Below are 17,580 nucleotides of genomic sequence, written 5' to 3'. Positions count from 1 at the left end.
CTAGGAGGACTGCATCTCATGACTCATCCTCATGATCTCCCGCACTTCGTTTACATGCTCTCTGTCATTGCTGTCCACCACAAAGATTTTGGTGTTGCAGAAGTTTGTGGCACCACAGTGGCTGAATCTCTTGTCCTGTCCACCTACATCCCCCATGGTGAAGCTGATGTTCTTTGACAGTCTCCACAGTGAAACCTATGGTGGAATGATGGTCAGATTTCAACGAGCTTCTCTTGTACAGAATCATTCTCTTCCCTTCCGCATGCAGGCCCACCATGAGGATGTACACTTCCTTTTTGCCAAAAAGGCCCTTGAAGAGGTTTGCAAAGATATTCCCATGCTTGTGGACAAGTGGAAGCTAGAGTGGCCAGAAACCTCGGTGGTGGCAGGTCAGAGCTAGGTGTGTGTTGTGCTTCCACAAGATGGCAGCTCTGGCTGCAAGAAAGGTTTTTAAGTATTTTTTACTCGTTTAAAAAATTATTCTAAAATGTCTGTGGCATATAGTGCTGAATATGATTTTTTATATCTATTTACGATACTTAAGTCATCATGAACATTAGTTCTTTTTTTTTTACTGTCCTGTTGAAATATATAGGGCAAGCCACATTCTAAAATACAATAGCTTAGGGCCATTTAATACAATCATATAATAGCTTTTTAATAGTCAATTTAATCTTTTCCTTGTGTGTGTACTACTCCTACCCGGCAATAACTTGAGTGTGATTATCCTAGCAGTTGGTATCACCTTTTTTCTATAAGTATAAATAGCCACTAGCTGGGAAATCTATATTACGAAGTTGTTAGAATTGTGCTCTTAATGAAATTATTGATTTTAATCAGTAGATTGTAAGGAATATCTGGGTATTGCTTCCATAAAACTTAGTCTGATATTTGTGGTTTTTCTATTGCTATTTCACTTAAGAATGTATGGGAAACGGTGACTTGATCAGCATAGCCCTGACTGTTAATGAACAACTTAATACATTATCCCTCTTAGTAGTTTTTTTGTCTGTTCTACTTAATATGACTGGTTTAATTCTGTAATTAATACACAGTTATTCTTAAGTGTTGAAAATTAACTGAAATGTGATCCCTGTTAAACATAAGAGTGGGAATAAGAGAGGGAAGAGATGTATAATTTGGGACATGCTCAAGCTGACTTGCCCCAAATGGTAGAGTTAGAAACATACCAGGGGATTCCAATTCAATCCCATCAAGGTGGCATGTACCAATGCCATCTCACTATTCCAAGTGATCAATTTCAGTTCACAATTGATCATAATGAAAGGACTAAGAGTCAAAGGGAGCACATAAACAAGTCTAGTACCTGCTAACACTAACCGATAGAATAAATAAAGGGGAGAGTGATCCAACATGGGAAGTGAGATACTCAGCAGACTCATAGAATGGCAGATGTCCTAAATAGCACTCTGGCCTCAGAATCAGCCCTAAAGGCATTCGGATCTGGCTGAAAAGCCCATGAGAGTATTTCAGGCATGGAAAGCCAAGACACTCTGGCAAAAGATCTCTGCGAGTGAGATCCCAGTGGAAAGAACAGGTCTTCAAAGAAGGAGGTACCTTTCTCTGAAGGGAGGAGAGAACCTCCACTTTGACTATGACCTTGTCTAAACAAGATAAGACTCGGAGAACTCAGAGGGCTTCCATAGCCTTGGAAACTCATGACTGGAGCATAGGGAGATTACTGATGCCATAGACAGGAGTGTCAATTGGTAAAGTCAACAACAGGAGTCACTGTGCACTTACTTCTCATGTAGGATCTCTGTCCTTAATGTGCTGTGCAATGAGATTTAATGCTATAACGAGTACTCAAACAATATATTTCACTTTGTGTTTCTATGGGGGTGCAAACTGTTGAAATCTTTACTTAATGTATACTAAACTGATCCTCTGTAAAAAAAAAAAAAAAAAAAAAAAAGAAATTATCAACTCCCAACTTGACTCTCACTGGGATTAACCATGACAATAGGTCTGATCTGATTTCATCATCATTTAAAAAAAATCATCTATTATTTTTCACTTTATGTTTCTGTGTGGGAGCAAACTGTTGAAAGCCTTACTTAATGTATACTAAGCTGATCTTCTATATATAAAGAGAATTGAAAATGAATCTTGATGTGAATGGAAGGGGAGAGGGAGTGGGAAAGGGGAGGGTTGTGGGTGGGAGGGACGGTATTGGGGGGAAGCCATTGTAATCCATAAGTCGTACTTTGGAAATTTATATTCATTAAATAAAAGTTAAAAAAAATGAGTTGAAATTTAAAAAAAAAAAAGAATGTACAACTGTGTAGTTAGACTGCTTTCTAATGCCAGCTGAACTCTGAACCAAATGACTGACTTTACAAATTTTATCTAAGAGGGTGATAATGTATCTATTTCACAGGGCTGTAGTGGAAATTAAGTTAGATAATGTATGAAAAATACAAGTTGGCATAGAATTGGTACTTACTCAATATGCATGACCTGTTAATATTTTCTCCTTGTCTCCAGGATTTTTATTTCTCAGCCTTGATGTTATTGGAAGTCTTCTTACAGGATTTTACTAAATTTGAAAAGGGACTAGACTCCAATAGAGTCAAAATTCAGACTTTTTATATGTCTGGGAGGGAAGTAAGAATCTGCAGCATATATAGATAAGGAGTTCTTTTCTTAAGGTTGATTGGTTATTACAGCTGTTTAGGGAAGCTGCATTTCTTTTGTGAGTTTTGTTTATTTTCATCTACTGAAAGTCAGAAGAGGAGAGCACAAGTGTGCAAGCGAGAGAAAGAGGGAGGTCTTTCATCTCCTGGTTTACTATGTGAATGCCCATGACAACCAGTACTGGGCCAGGCCAAACCAAGAGCTAGGAACTCCATCTGGGTCTCTCACATGGGTGGCAGAGGCCAAAGCATTTGAGCCACCACCATCTGTTTTTTTTTTTTTTTCCCCCATCTGCTTTAAAGGCAGAGTGTCAGAGAGTGAGGGAGAGCTTCCTGTAGATGATGTGGCAGTTGATGTGGGCATCCCAAGCAGCAGTTTAACCTGCTCTGCCACAAAGCCCATCCTAACACTCCATTTCTGGAAGCCACTCTGTAATCTCTTTCTTTTTGATTGAATACTAAAAAATATTTTAAAATAAGAGGGGAGGAAAAGATGATGTAGAATATTGTATGGGATATTTTACTTGAAGAGTTGGCTAGCTGGAGAGTGGGTATAGAGTTATTTTGGACTAGTTATTTTAGGGCAGGAAGTTAACTAACATGACCTGCTGAAGCTCATAAATATTTCAGACGTAGTATCAGAACTACTAGGTAACATGTAATTTAACACAGGGCAGTACTTAGAGGGCAGAAAGTTAGGGGTTTAGGCCGCAGTCTGAGAAGGTCTCATTCATTCACCATTTTATAGAGACTTGTGATCTCAGAATGAAATTTTGTAGGTTCACCTCTTTGTATGAGATTTGTTGGTCTTAAAAGAGAGAACATAAAATTTCTAGGGTATTTCATAACCATCAATTTAGTCATTCTTTTTTTTTTCCTTCTGTCAAGTCATTTGTACTATTTTGTTAAATGTTTTAAAGAAACTGTACCTTTGGTACAAATGGTATAAAATGTTAATGGATGTCAAATACGAAGGGTGGCCCTTTCCGTTGGACCACTCCAACACCCACAGGTCCTATTTTGTATGTTTAAAAGTAATAAACTAAATTGTTTCTTTTTGTTAATTTCTCAGCATTTGTTAATGGTGTTTAAGGCTACTGAATCCACAAAGAAAATTTTCACTTGTTTTTAATGCCACAAGAGCAAGGTTTTTTTTTTTTTGTTTTTTTTTTTTGTTGTTGTTGTTTTTTTTTTTTTTTACTTTCTTAATAATTTGTTAAATTCAGCAATGGTTTAACACATTATTAAAGGCTTCATTTTTTTTTATAAAGTGCTTTCTGTTTTCATGTCTCTCTGTCTAGTCATACCAAATGACTTGTCAGTGCTTGGTTCTTGCTGCACATTTAAAATTATTCTCCCAGCAATAGGTAGAGCTTGTTGGTCTTGGCAGTAATTGGTCAGTGATTTAACCATTAAAGCGATGCTAATTTTTTATAGAAGAGGAAAGAAGAGATGGTATCTCTGTGGTCTGGTGAAATAGGTTAGATGCCTGTCAGTTGAGGAAACTATTATACTATTTGTGATGAGTATTTAATTAATATGGTTTAGTATTTTTGACTTGGTAGAGTAAGATTTGATTGCCTATATTAGAAAGTTTCTCCTGAGGCTTTGATATAGCAGGTAAAGCTGCTGCCTGAGTGCTGGTCCCATATGGGTGCCAGTTTGAGTCCTGGCTACTCTACTTCGATTCAGCTCTTTGCTATGACCTGGGAAAACAGTAGAAGATGGCCCAAGTCCTTGGACCCCTACGCCATGTGGAAGACCCAGAGGAAGCTTCTGGCTTCTGGCTTCTGGCTTTGATCTGCCCAGTTCTGGCTGTTGTGGCCATTTGTGGAGTGAACCAGCGGACAGACGACCTTTCTCTCTCTCTCGCTTTCCCTCTCTCCCCCTCATCCCCCCTCTCTCCCTCTCTCCCTCTCCCTCTCTCTTTCTCTATCTGCCTCTGTCTCTCTGTAACTCTGCCTTTCAAATAAATAAATCTTCAAAAAATGTTTCTCATGATATAGTGCTTTTGAAAATTAAAAGTTTCAGTAATATAACGGACAGTCAGTTTAGTAATCTCTGTGGAATTCCCTTTCTTTTTTCTTCCTTTCTTTTTTTCTTTTTTTTTTTTTTTTTTCACGTAGAGTTATAGACAGTGAGAGAGAGACAGAGAGAAAGGTCTTCCTTCCGTTGGTTCACTCCCCAAATGGCCGCTATGGCCAGCGCTGCGCCGATCCGAAGCCAGAAGCCAGGTACCTCTTCCTGGTCTCCCATGCAGGTGCAGGGGCCCAAGCACCTGGGCCATCCTCCACTGCCCTTCTGGGCCACAGCAGAGAGCTGGCCTGGAAGAGGAGCATCTGGGACCAGAACCCAGCACCCATATGGGAAGCCAGTGCCGCAGGCGGAGGATTAACCAAGTGAGCCAAGGCGCTGGCCCCCTGGAATTCCCTTTCTTAAACTAAAGCAAAGCAACCTCCCATAATTCCAATTTCAGTTAGTCATGAAAATAATTGCCCTTTTAAATATGTCAGTTGTTATAGTGTGATAATTATTTTCCAAAGATACATCAGTGTTATCAAAAATTACATTTATATTTTTAATGGTATAAAGTTACTGTAATTTTAGGAAAAAGGAAGGTTATGACTTAGTAGTTCAACATTTAGATTTCCAGTCAAAAAGTTAATTTTTTTAATACAGGAATTTGAATAGTAAAGTTTTCTTTTTTCCTGTAAATTATAACTTTATATGTACAACGTAATTTACACTGAATAAATAAGCTGGATGACATAAATGTAGCTTTTACACCAAATCAATGACCTTTTTCTATCATCACTACTGTCATTATTATACAAGATAGCTATAGCTACATAACTAATCAGTCTAAAACTTGGCTTCAAAGTACCACCATTTATTATTGCTCATGAGTGTTTGGATCATCATGGTAGTTTTGCTAAGGTGGATCAGAGTTCAGTGATTGTACAGGCTTGGTTGTTTGGTACCTTAACTGGTGGATTCGCCAAGGTTAACTTGTCTAGGGAGGTCTCATTTGCATATCTGGCAATTGGCTGGGTGTCAGATGGGGTAATAGGGTATCTGAGTCATGTGTCCCTAAATATCCATCTGTCTGGCTAGAGCTTATTCAGTGGTAGCTGAGCAGATTTGCAAGAGAAGAGAGTGGAAGTACTCAAATGTTCTTGAAGCTTAGGCTCAGAACTGGCATAATGGCTCCCTCATGTCCTTGTGTTAGCCATAGCAAGTCATCAGGCCAGTTCATATGGATGAGGTAGGGAATATGTAGCCTCATGGATAGATTATAGATGACATGAAAAACTTGGAATATTTTTATATAATCCTCCCCACTTTAGTAGAATGCTTTTTATAATTACCCAGTTATTTACTTTCAAAAAAAAACTAATTAATGATAGAACCCAGATTCACTTTACTGACTGGCTGTGCTATACCTGTAATACCTATTTTATCTTGTTTCTTTCATAGTTGCAGCTTTGGGGTGGGGGTTTGGCCTGGCAGTTGAGAGTCCAGAATCCTACATCAAGAGTTATTAACAGCGTATGGCTCCTGGCTCCAGCTAATGCAGATCCTGGGAGATAGTGATAATTCAAGTAATTGGGTCCCTGCCACCCACAGTTTTATTTTCCAGTGTTTTGTTCTCTGGCTTGCCCACTGTGTTTTCTGCTTTTTTTTTTTTTTTTTAAGATTGAGGTGGAAATGAATATAAAAAATTAACCATTTTCAAGTGTTCAATTTAGTGACTTTTGGTATGTTCATAGTGGCCATCTACTAGATTTATCAAGTTCCAAAACATTTTCATCACCCTAAACAAAACTAATCCCATTAAGCAAGCCCTGGCCATTCCCTCTGCCTCCAAGAGCTGCTGGCAACCACTGGTCTGCTTTCTGTCCCTATGAATATACCTGATCTGATTTATTTTAATCACTGTGTATCTATCTGTTTATATTCTTTATGCCTAGAGTAGCCTAAATCCTACTACACCTCCTTGGTGTTTGGCCCACTGATTTCTTTCTCAGAACGATTGTATTGTGAAGCATAATTTAACTACAGTGATCCCTAGCATTCCACTTCACGGAAATTGATTTTCTCTGTGATTGTTTTTTCTGTCTTCCTTGCCAAATACTTCCCTACCCATCTCACCCTTTAAATGTTTATATTTAGACCTCAGCCCATTGTTCTTTTTCTACCCTCTTTCCATTTCCTCTTTCTTCTTCCATAACCAAAGCTGGATCTGTAATCCAGATCTCTTCAGAATCCCAGACCTGCTGTGAAAACCATTTAGCTGTTCCACAAGTACATTAAACTGAAGACTGAAATTATTTTCTCTTTCATCTTTTTTCCTTCCCTAAACTAAATGAAGCCTCAGCATTGCCTTTTTTTTTTTTTTTTAATCTTGGTGGAAATTCTCTTTATTCATAGCAATCTCTGGCTTCATTCCTTAAGATCTTCTTACCCTTTGCCTAGAGCAGAGGTTCCCAAATAGTAGCTCACAAGACTAAACTAAATACTGGCCAGCTACCTTTAAGTTTTATTAGAATACAACCTTGCTTATTAGTTTTATGTATTCATTATTGATGGATGTTTTTATGCAGCAGAGTCTCAAGTATTTACTGTTTGGTTGTTTATAGAAAAGGTTTTCCTATTAGACTGGTAACTGATTTTTTTGTCTCCAATCTTGTCTACTCTTCTCCTTAACTGCAGGTAAACATTCAGAAGTCTGATCATATGTCCTTTTATATGAATCTTTTATTCATTATTCCTTCCTTAAAGAGTAAAGTTGGAGACGTTTATCATGGCATAAGAAAACTATCTCCTTCTCTGGGCTTATTTTCTTGTTCAGAATGCATCTCAGTCTCTTTTTGTTAAGTGCTCTGTTTCTGCCTGAAATACCATTTGTTCTCTTTTCTTGGTAATTTTTTTTTTTTTTTTGCTTTTTTTTTTTTTTTTTTTTTTTTGACAGGCAGAGTTAGACAAAGAGAGAGACAGAGAGAAAGGTCTTCCTTTTCCGTTGGTTCACCCCCAAATGGCAACTACGCTGGTGCGCTGCGCCAATCCGAAGCCAGGAGCCAGGTGCTTCTCCTGGTCTCCCATGCGGGTGCAGGGCCCAAGCACTTGGGCCATCTTCCACTGCCTTCCCGGGCCACAGCAGAGAGCTGGACTGGAAGAGGAGCAACCGGGACAGAACCTGGCGCCCCAACCGGGACTAGAACCTGGGGTGCCGGCGCCGCAGGCAGAAGATTAGTCATGTGAGCCGCAGTGCCATCCATTTTCTTGGTAATTTGTCTGTTTCTCAAAATTTGATACAATTGTTGTCTTCCTAGGAAGTTATCTGACATTACAAACTATTCCCTCCTCCTTGACTCCCTTCCGACTTCTACAACTTTTGTGGTACTTACCATGCCAGTTGTACAGTTTTTTTCCATTTCACAATATTTTCCTAGTAGATTAAATACCAACCAGGGTCAGGCCTTGAGTGAGGCACTGAGTACTCTTTCAAAAACTGTTTGTTGACTGAATGAATAGCTTTCTTTTATGTTAAACTCTTCTTCATTTGTCTGCCAGTTCAGGAAGTATGTCTCAAACAACTTTTCATACCTAAATCCATAGTAGTTTTAGTTATTGGTTAAATTGTTGATTTGAATTGTCATTTACATTCAGTGAAGGGGCACTTTTAGAGGTGGTAGACATTAATCAGAGTAAAACTGTCTGGCTAATCAGCCTGCTTAAAAAGGAACATGATTTGCCTTGACTACTAGTTTTCCTCTCATATAGGCATTTCCCCCTTGCTTTGTACTTGGGAATTTGATTGGCTTTCATTGAAAATTTTGTGTCATTAGGCATCATTTGATTTCTTCTGTATAGTGTATGTATAAGCAGCAATTTAGTTGGAATGTGTTGATACATTATCATATCACAGATTGCTGAGGTAGTCTAGATGTATATGGGAATAGAAATGGAGGGCTGTTGATACTATTAACTGTTATCCACCTATCCTTCCCCGCCCACTGCATCAGTAAGCAAGCTTGTAAAGTTTATGAAGAGAATACATCTGGCAGGCCAGGTGGGCATCCCAGCAAAGAACTGGGTTTTGTTTATTTTAACTGGATTGATTTGCTTGTTTGTAGTATGTAGGTACTTTTGGTAGAATTCCTAGTAGTAGCAGCAGCAGCAGCAGCAACAGAAAAAAATCTATCTAGTGCTTTTTATGTGCCAACCAGTATTCTAAGCACATTATATAAATTAACTCATTTAAATCCCCATAACTACCCTATGAGATAAGATCCTGTTATTTCTGCTTTACAGATGAGGAGCCCCAAGGCAAAGGGAATTGAAATAAATGAACTTGGCCAAAGTACAACTAGGAGTGATAGAGCCAGGATTTAATTGAGGTTGTCTAGCTCCACAGTATGTGCTCTTAATGGCTACCCTAGACAGTCTCTGTATGGATCATGGGAAATTTCGATTGCATAATTATTTATTTTTATCTACTTGAAAGGCAGAGCAGCACACAAAGAGAGGAGGCACTTATGAGAGTTTCTGTCCTGTGGTTCACTCCCCAAGGGCTAGGCCAGGCTGAAGACAGGATTCTGGAACTCCATCTGGGTCTTCCACATGGGTGGTAGGAACCCTATTACTTGGTCATTATCCCTTGCCTCCCAGCATGCATTAGAGGAAGATGCATTGGAAGTGGAACACCTGGGACTCAAACAGGACTCTGATTTGGGATGTGGGTATTCCAAAGAGCAGTTTAACCCACTGCACCCCAGTGCCTACCTGGAGTGCAGAGCTTTTGAGTTCCTTCTCTCCCTTCTAACAGAAGCTCTAGCTGTGGGTTTGGGTTGGTGTGTTGTTGAGGGGGGCAGGTGTGGTGGTTGAAGAAATACTAATTGGTTAAAGATTGTTTTTTTGTTAAGACTTACATTCGGCTGGCGCCGCGGCTCACTAGGCTAATCCTCCGCCTTGTGGCTCCAGCACACCGGGTTCTAGTCCCGGTCAGGACACCGGATTCTGTCCCGATTGCCCCTCTTCCAGGCCAGCTCTCTGCTGTGGCCAGGGAGTGCAGTGGAGGATGGCCCAAGTACTTGGGCCCTGCACCCCATGGGAGACCAGGATAAGTACCTGGCTCCTGCCATCGGATCAGCGCGGTGCGCCGGCCGCTGCGGCCATTGGAGGGTGAACCAACGGCAAAAGGAAGACCTTTCTCTCTGTCTCTCTCTCTCACTGTCCACTCTACCTGTCAAAAAAAAAAATTAAAAAAGACATACATTCTGTTTTAAATTTATCGAGATTAGTTGTAGGACTCAACTTCTTAGCACCATTCTATTTTTTAATTTTTACTAAAAGTTGAGATAAGAGTTTGGCTTTCTTTTGTCTTGCCTTTATCCAGTAGGTGCAAATGGTTTGCTTTAAGTAAAGAACTACAAGATTAAAATGCATTACAGTTGGAAAGTTAAAGATATATAATGAAACATAAAATCAAGTATGTGGTTCCAGAAGTTATAATTTTATTTAGATGTGATGATACTGAGTCCCTGCATCTAGCAGAATATTAATATCTGTAAGTGCCAAAGGAAATCATTTAAGCAAGGTGAAATGCAGGGTTAAAACACTTGGGGTTACAACTTAACATACAGAAGATTGCATGAAGACTGAGTATATAGCTCAATGAATAAATATACCACCACCCAGATCAAGTTAAGTGTGGAACATTTTCATACTTGTTTTAGAAGACTTTCCTATGGCTCTTTCCAGTTAATATCTCACTATTCACTTAATTTTTTAAAAATTGTATTTATTTCCCCTTTCTCTATTTCAGTTTTTCTTCCCTTCTGGAGTGTAAAAACTTGGTTTTGCTCACCATTCTTTTTCACTGCTCAACATAGTGTCTGATGTACAGTAAATGTTCAGCAACTATTTTGTTGAATGCCTCTATTGAAAAATATTTGATTGTTATATACAGTATTTTATGGTAAAAAGGTGCTGTTTTATGTATTGTATTCTGAGGATGATTGATAAATTTTATATTTTTTGGATGAGACTTGATATTTAGCTTGTTAGACCAATTTTAAGACAGAGGAATTAAACCGTGCTGGAGTGTGTATTTGAGCTTTGCTCATGAATATTAGGAAATAGGAGAAAGTTGCTACTAGTAACAGATAATGCCAGCCTATTGGATTACCTTCTTGAGTGTATCTGATTTCTTATAGTTGTCTTAAATTCTTAACTTACACTCTTGATGATCTTTTTGAATACTTTAAATAGCCATGAAAGACTAAAGAGAGAATTGTGATAGGAAAAACATTAAATTATTTCATCATTTATTTTATTTATGACAGTATAACTGTACTTTATAGGTCTTTGTGTCACCTTAGTTGAAAAAAAATGAAAATTGTTGGCATATCGATTTATCTTGGTTTAAGATAATAAAGGAATATGGCTTATAAGTCATTTTTATTCAAACTTAGACATTTGTGGACAGGAGAAAGAAACTGTGATCTCGGTACTCTAATTCATGTTCCTATCTGTGAAGTTTAGCCTTGACATTTTACATTTGACAGAATTATGATGTCAAGAAGTTATGTTATGTTCTGGGTTAGTAGATAGCAGCAATCAAACCAGTTTATTTAACTGAAAGTTGCTATATTTTTTGCTTGATGTTAACAGTAGTATTACCTAGGAAGCCTTTTAAACTTACACATGCGAGGCTCCCACAAACAAAGGTTTCTATTATTTTGGAGTGTGATCTAGGCAGTGTAAAGAGATAAAAAAGCAAAGCAATATAAACAATTCCAAACTACTCTATCCCCTTAAAATTTTAATAATAAATAAACTTTCCAAATGGTATGTACTCTTGTGTCAGAACCATTATGCTGTCATGACTTTTTCTTTTTTTTAATTTATTTATATGAAATGCAGAGTTACTGGTAGGGGAGGGAGGGAGAGAGAGAGAGAGAGATAAAGAGAAAGAGGGATATCTTCCATCTGCTCCTTCACTCCCCAAATGGCAGCTGAGCCAAGAGCTTCTTCCAGGTCTCCCATGTGGGTACAGGGACCTAAGGACTTGGACCATCTTCCATTGCTTTCTCAGGCACATTAGAGGGAGCTGGATCAGAAGCGGAGCAGCTGGAACTTGAAACATGGCAGTGCCGACTTAAGCCATTATACCACAACACCAGCCCCATGTCATGCCTTCCCCCCCCACAAAGCTTAGTAGACTGTTTCTTAAAGCAGCTTTAGGTTTTCTGAAAAAGTGAACAGAAGGTATGTAGAATTCTATAAAACCCTTTTTTTAAATATAAATTTCCAAAGTATAGCTTTTGGATTACAGTGGCTTCCCCCCCATAACTTCCCTCCCACCTGCACCCCTCCCATCTCCCGCTCCCTCTCCCATTCCATTCACATCAAGATTCATTTTCAATTCTCTTTATATACAGAAGATCAACTTAGTATATATTAAGTAAAGATTTCAACAGTTTGCACTCACACAGAAACACAAAGTGTCAAGTACTGTTTGAGTACTAGTTATAGCATTAATTCACATTATACAACACATTAAGGACAGAGATCCTACATGGGGAGTAAGTGCACAGTGACTCCTGTTGTTGACTTAACAATTGACACTCTTGTTTATGGCGTCAGTAATCACCCCAGGCTCTTGTCATGAGTTGCCAAGGCTGTGGAAGCCTTTTGAGTTTGCCAAATCCAATATTATTTAGACAAGGTCATAGTCAAAGTGGAAGTTCTCTCCTCCCTTCACAGAAAGGCACCTCCTTCTTTGATGGCCTGTTCTTTCCACTGGGATCTCACTCACAGAGATCTTTCATTTAGGGTTGTTTTTTTTTTTTTTTTTCCCAGAGTGTCTTGGCTTTCCATGCCTGAAATACTCTCATGGGCTTTTCAGCCGGATCCGCATACCTTAAGGGCTGATTCTGAGGCCAGAGTGCTGTTTAGGACATCTGCCATTCTGAGTCTGCTGTGTATCCCGCTTCCCATATTGGATCGTTCTCTCCTTTTTAATTCTATCAGTTAGTATTAGCAGACACTAGTCTTGTTTATGTGATCCCTTTGACTCTTAGACCTATCAGTATGATCCATTGTGAACTGAAACTGATCACTGACTAGTGGGATGGCCTTGGTACATGCCACCTTGATGGGATTGAATTGAAATCCCCTGGCACATTTCTAACTCTACCGTTTAGGGCAAGTCAGATTGAGCATGTCCCAAATTGTACGTCTCCTCCCTCTCTTATTCCCACTCTTATATTTAACAGGGATCACTTTTCAGTTAAATTTAAACACCTAAGAATAATTGTGTGTTAATTACAGAATTCAACCAATAGTATTAAGTAGAACAAAAAAATACTAAAAGGGATAAAGTGTTAAGTTGTTCATCCACAGTCAGGATGAGGGCTGATCAAGTCACTGTTTCTCATAGTGTCCATTTCACTTCAACAGGTTTCCTTTTTGGTGCTTGGTTGTCACCGATCAGGGAGAACGTAAGATATTTGTCCCTTTGGGACTGGCTTATTTCACTCAGCATGATGTGTTCCAGATTCCTCCATTTTGTTGCAAATGAACGGATATCATTTTTTTGACTGCTGTATAGTATTCTTTAGAGTACATATCCCATAATTTATCCAGTCTACTGTTGATGGGCATTTGGGTTGGCTCCAGATATTAGCTGTTGTGAATTGAGCTGCAATAAACATTAAGGTACAGACAGCTTTTTTGTTTGCCAATTTAATTCCCTTTGGGTAAATTCCAAGGAGTGGGATGTCTGGGTCGTGTGGTAGGGCTATTTCAGGTTTCTGAGGAATCTCCAGACTGACTTCCATAGTGGCTTTACCAGTTTGCATTCCCACCAACAGTGGTAACTAACATGTGCTTTTATCCCCCACATCCGGCTGGCGCTGTGGCTCACTAGGCTAATCCTCCACCTTGCAGCGCTGGCACACCGGGTTCTAGTCCCGGTCGGGGTGCCGGATTCTGTCCCGGTTGCCCCTCTTCCAGGCCAGCTCTCTGCTGTGGCCGGGGAGTGCAGTGGAGGATGGCCCAAGTCCTTGGGCCCTGCACCCCATGGGAGACCAGGATAGGTACCTGGCTCCTGCCATCGGATCAGCGCGGTGTGCCGCCCGTGGCAGCCATTGGAGGGTGAACCAACGGCAAAGGAAGACCTTTCTCTCTGTCTCTCTATCTCAGTGTCCACTCTGCCTGTCAAAAAAAAAAAAAAAAAAAAATTAAAAAAGAAATATCCCCCACATCCTCACCAGCATCTGTTGTTGGTAGATTTCTGTATGTGAGCCATTCTAACCAGGGTGAGGTGAAACCTCATTGCGGTTTTGATTTGCATTTCCCTGTTTGCTAGTGATCCCGAACATTTTTTCATGTGTCTATTGGCCATTTGGATTTCCTGTTTTGAAAAATGTCTTTTGAGGTCCTTGGCCCATCTCTTAAGTAGTTTGTTGGTTTTGATGTTGTGGAGTTTCTTGATCTCTTTGTAGATTCTGGTTATTAATCCTTTATCTGTTGCATAGTTTGCAAATATTTTTTCCCATTCTGTTGGTTGCCTCTTCACTTTCCTGGCTGTTTCTTTTGCAGTACAGAAACTTCTCAATTTGATGTAATCCCAATTGTTAATTTTGGCTTTGACTGTATGTGCCTCCGGGATCTTTTCCAAGAAGTCCTTGCCTGTGCCTACATCTTGCAGGGTTTCTCCAGTGTTCTCTAATAATTTGATGGTGTCGGGTTGTAGATTTAGATCTTTAATCCATGTTGAGTGGATTTTTGTGTAAGGTGTAAGGTAGTGGTCTTGCTTCATGCTTATGCACGTAGAAATCCAGTTATAAAACCCTTTTCTATCACTAAAATTTCTCCTGTTATTAACATTTTCATTGGTGTGGTACATTGTCTACTATAATTAACATCTTGGCTTTGGTGTGATCTGTATGATACAATTGGTAAACCAATATTGATCCTGTGTTATTAACTAAAGTCTTTAGTTTATTATTCATTATTGTCGTCAGAGCCCACACTTTTTGTTCTATAATTCTGTGAATTTTGACAAATGCATAATGTCAGGAATCCACCATTAATGTTGTCTATAAACCATTAATTGGTATACAGAGTGGTTTTACTGCTGTCCAAATACTGTCTTCTACCTTTTTGTCCCTGTTTCTTATTCCTTGGCAACCACAGAACGTTTTGCTTTATCTGTGGTTTTCTTGAATGTCTTATATGACTACCATTTCTTTCAGTTTTTCCTGGGGACTGGTCCCAGGAAGACTGTGCGGAGTATACCAAAATCTGTGGATGCATATGTCCCTTATAAAAAATGGCATAGTACTTGCATGCAACCTATGTACATCTTCCCTTATGATTTAAATTGTTTCTAGATTACTTATAAAATATCTAATACATTATAAATGTTATACAAACAGTTGCTATACTGTATAGTTTAGGGCGTGATGGCAAAGTCTGTCTATATTCGGTACAGATGGAATAACTCTTCACCCTGCCCAAACATAGTATTTTTGATCCAAAGTTGGTGAGTCACAGATTTGGAGCCCATGGATAGAGAGGACTGATTATAGTTGGAATCATAGATGTGTAGCATTTTTAGACCTGCTTCTTTAACTTACCAGTGTATATTTAATGTTCTTTCATGTCTTTTTTTGTGGCCTGATCCCTTTTCTCTTTATTCCTGAATAATACTGCTTTGTATGGATGTAACACAATTTGTTTATTCATTTGCCTATTGAAACATCTTGATTTCTTCCACATTTTGATGAAAAATTTTTAAAAATTTACTTGAGCAAATATCTGTGTAATTGCTGGATTGTATGACCTTTCCAAATTGGCTGTACAATTTTGCATCCTCACTAACAATGAATGAGTGAGAAATGCCTTTGCTCTACATCCTTACTAGCCTTTGGTGCTGTCAGTGTTTTGGATTTTAGCTATTCTGATAGGTGTTTGATGACATCTCCTTGTTTTAATTTGCAATTCTCTAGTGATATATGATGTTGAGTATTTTTCATATCTGTATATTTTCTTTGTTGAGGTATCAATGTAGATTTTTTGTCTTTTTTAATTATGATACTTTATTTTTAAAAAATTTGAGAGGCAGAGAGACAAGAGAGAGTGTTCTTATGTATTTTTTCATTCTAAATGCCAGCAACAAGTGGAGCTGGACCAGACTGAAGCCCATAGTCAGGCACTCAGTCTAGATCTCACGTGGAAGTGGCAGGGATCTGACTACTTGAGCCATCACTTCTTGGCTCCCAGGGTATGCATTAGCAGGAAACTGAAATGAGAATTTGACTCAGGCACTCCAATATGGGATGCTGACGTTCCAACTGGTGGCTTAAACCCTAGGCCAAATGCCTGTCACAAGTGGTTTTCTTACTGTTGAATTTTGAGTTCCTTGTATATTTTGGATGAATTCTTTATTATTAAATAAATGTTTTGTAAATATTTTCTCCTAGTCTTTGTATATCTTTTCATTGCACTGCCTGTGCCTTTTGTAAACAGAAGTTTTTAATCTTAAGCCTATCTTAACAATTACTGTTTCATGGACTATGTATTTGGTGTTGTACCTAGAAAGTAATCACAAAGGATAGACATTTGACCTAGTGGTTAAGCTGCTAATTGGGATGCGTGTGTCCCCTAAAGGAGTGCTTGGGTTTGATAACCTGGCCCTGGCTCCTTTTTCCAGCTTGCTGCTAATGCAAGTTCTAGGAGGCAGCCTTGATGGCTCAAATAGTTGGGTGTCTGTTACCAATGTGGGAGACCGAATTGATTTCCTGCCTCTCAGCTTTGGCCTTTGCCCGGGTTCAGGAGTGTTGGTGGACATACAAGGAATGGATCAGTGCATGGGTGCCTTCTCTCTGTGTATCTCCTCTCAAATAAATAAGGAACATTTTCTAAAAAGATTTTTTTTTAAAGTCATACGTTCAAGGTCACTTAAATTTCTTGTAAGTTAGCTTTTAAACGTGTATAGTTTCGCGTTTTAATTTAGGTCTGTGCTGCATTTTGAGTTAATTTTTAAGTGAATTTTTGTATATCAGATTTTACTTTTTTTAAAAATGAATTATTTATCTGAAAGGCAGTTACAGAGAAAGATAATTTTTTGCTAGTCCATTCCCCAAATGGCCTCAATGACTAGGACTAGGCTGAGTAGAAGCCAGGAGAGAGTAACTCCATCTGGGTGTCCCATTGTAGCTAGCAGGGCCCAAACACTTGGGCTATCCTCTTCTGTTTTCCCGGGTGCATTGGCAGGAAGCTGGATTGGAAGCAGAGCAGCCAGGACTGTAGTTCTCCAGTATGCGATGTTTGTAAGCCAGGTGATTGCTTAACCTGCTGTGCCACAACACTGGCCCTGACATTTTATTTTTGTATAAGGTCAGGGTCTATTTGTGTTTTTGCAATGGGATATCCATTTGATTCAGTACCATTTTTGAAAAAGATTTCATTCTTTTTTTTTTATATTCTCTGTCAGTGATGTGCTTTTGAGCATGAATTGTGATATGAGAAACCTGGGATTATCATAATAAATTGACTTTAAATTATGTCTTTAAAAATAGTGTAGTAGTGGGCTGGTGCTGTGGCGTAACAGGTAAATCTGCCACCTGCAGTGCCAGCATCCCATGGGGGATGTTCAAGTCCTGGCTGCTCTACTTCCAATCCAGCTCTCTGCTATGGCCTGGGAAGGCAGCAGAATATGGCCCAAATCCTTGGGCCCCTGCAGCCAAGTGGGAGACCCAGAAGAAGCTCCTGGCTCCTGGATTCGGATCAGTGCAACTCCAGCCGTTGAGGCCATCTGGGGAGTGAACCATCGGATGGAAGACCTCTCTCTGCCACTGCCTGTCTGTAATTCTGCCTTTCAAATAAAAAAATAAATTTTAAAAAAGGT

At 39.2% G+C, this 17,580-nt stretch overlaps 1 protein-coding gene across 6 annotated transcripts in view; it reads left to right on the top strand.

Annotated features, from left to right (window-relative positions):
* The window catches only part of GSK3B (glycogen synthase kinase 3 beta), a 218,602-nt gene that overhangs the window by 33,132 nt on the left and 167,890 nt on the right, over window positions 1-17,580 (top strand). The gene's annotated exons all lie outside the window — the stretch shown is intronic.

This window comes from Oryctolagus cuniculus, chromosome 4 (genome assembly GCF_964237555.1).
Source record: "Oryctolagus cuniculus chromosome 4, mOryCun1.1, whole genome shotgun sequence".
In the NCBI taxonomy this organism is placed as follows: Eukaryota; Metazoa; Chordata; class Mammalia; order Lagomorpha; family Leporidae; genus Oryctolagus; species Oryctolagus cuniculus.
Note: the sequence above shows the minus strand (reverse complement) of the source record. Positions and strands in the feature narration are given on the sequence as shown.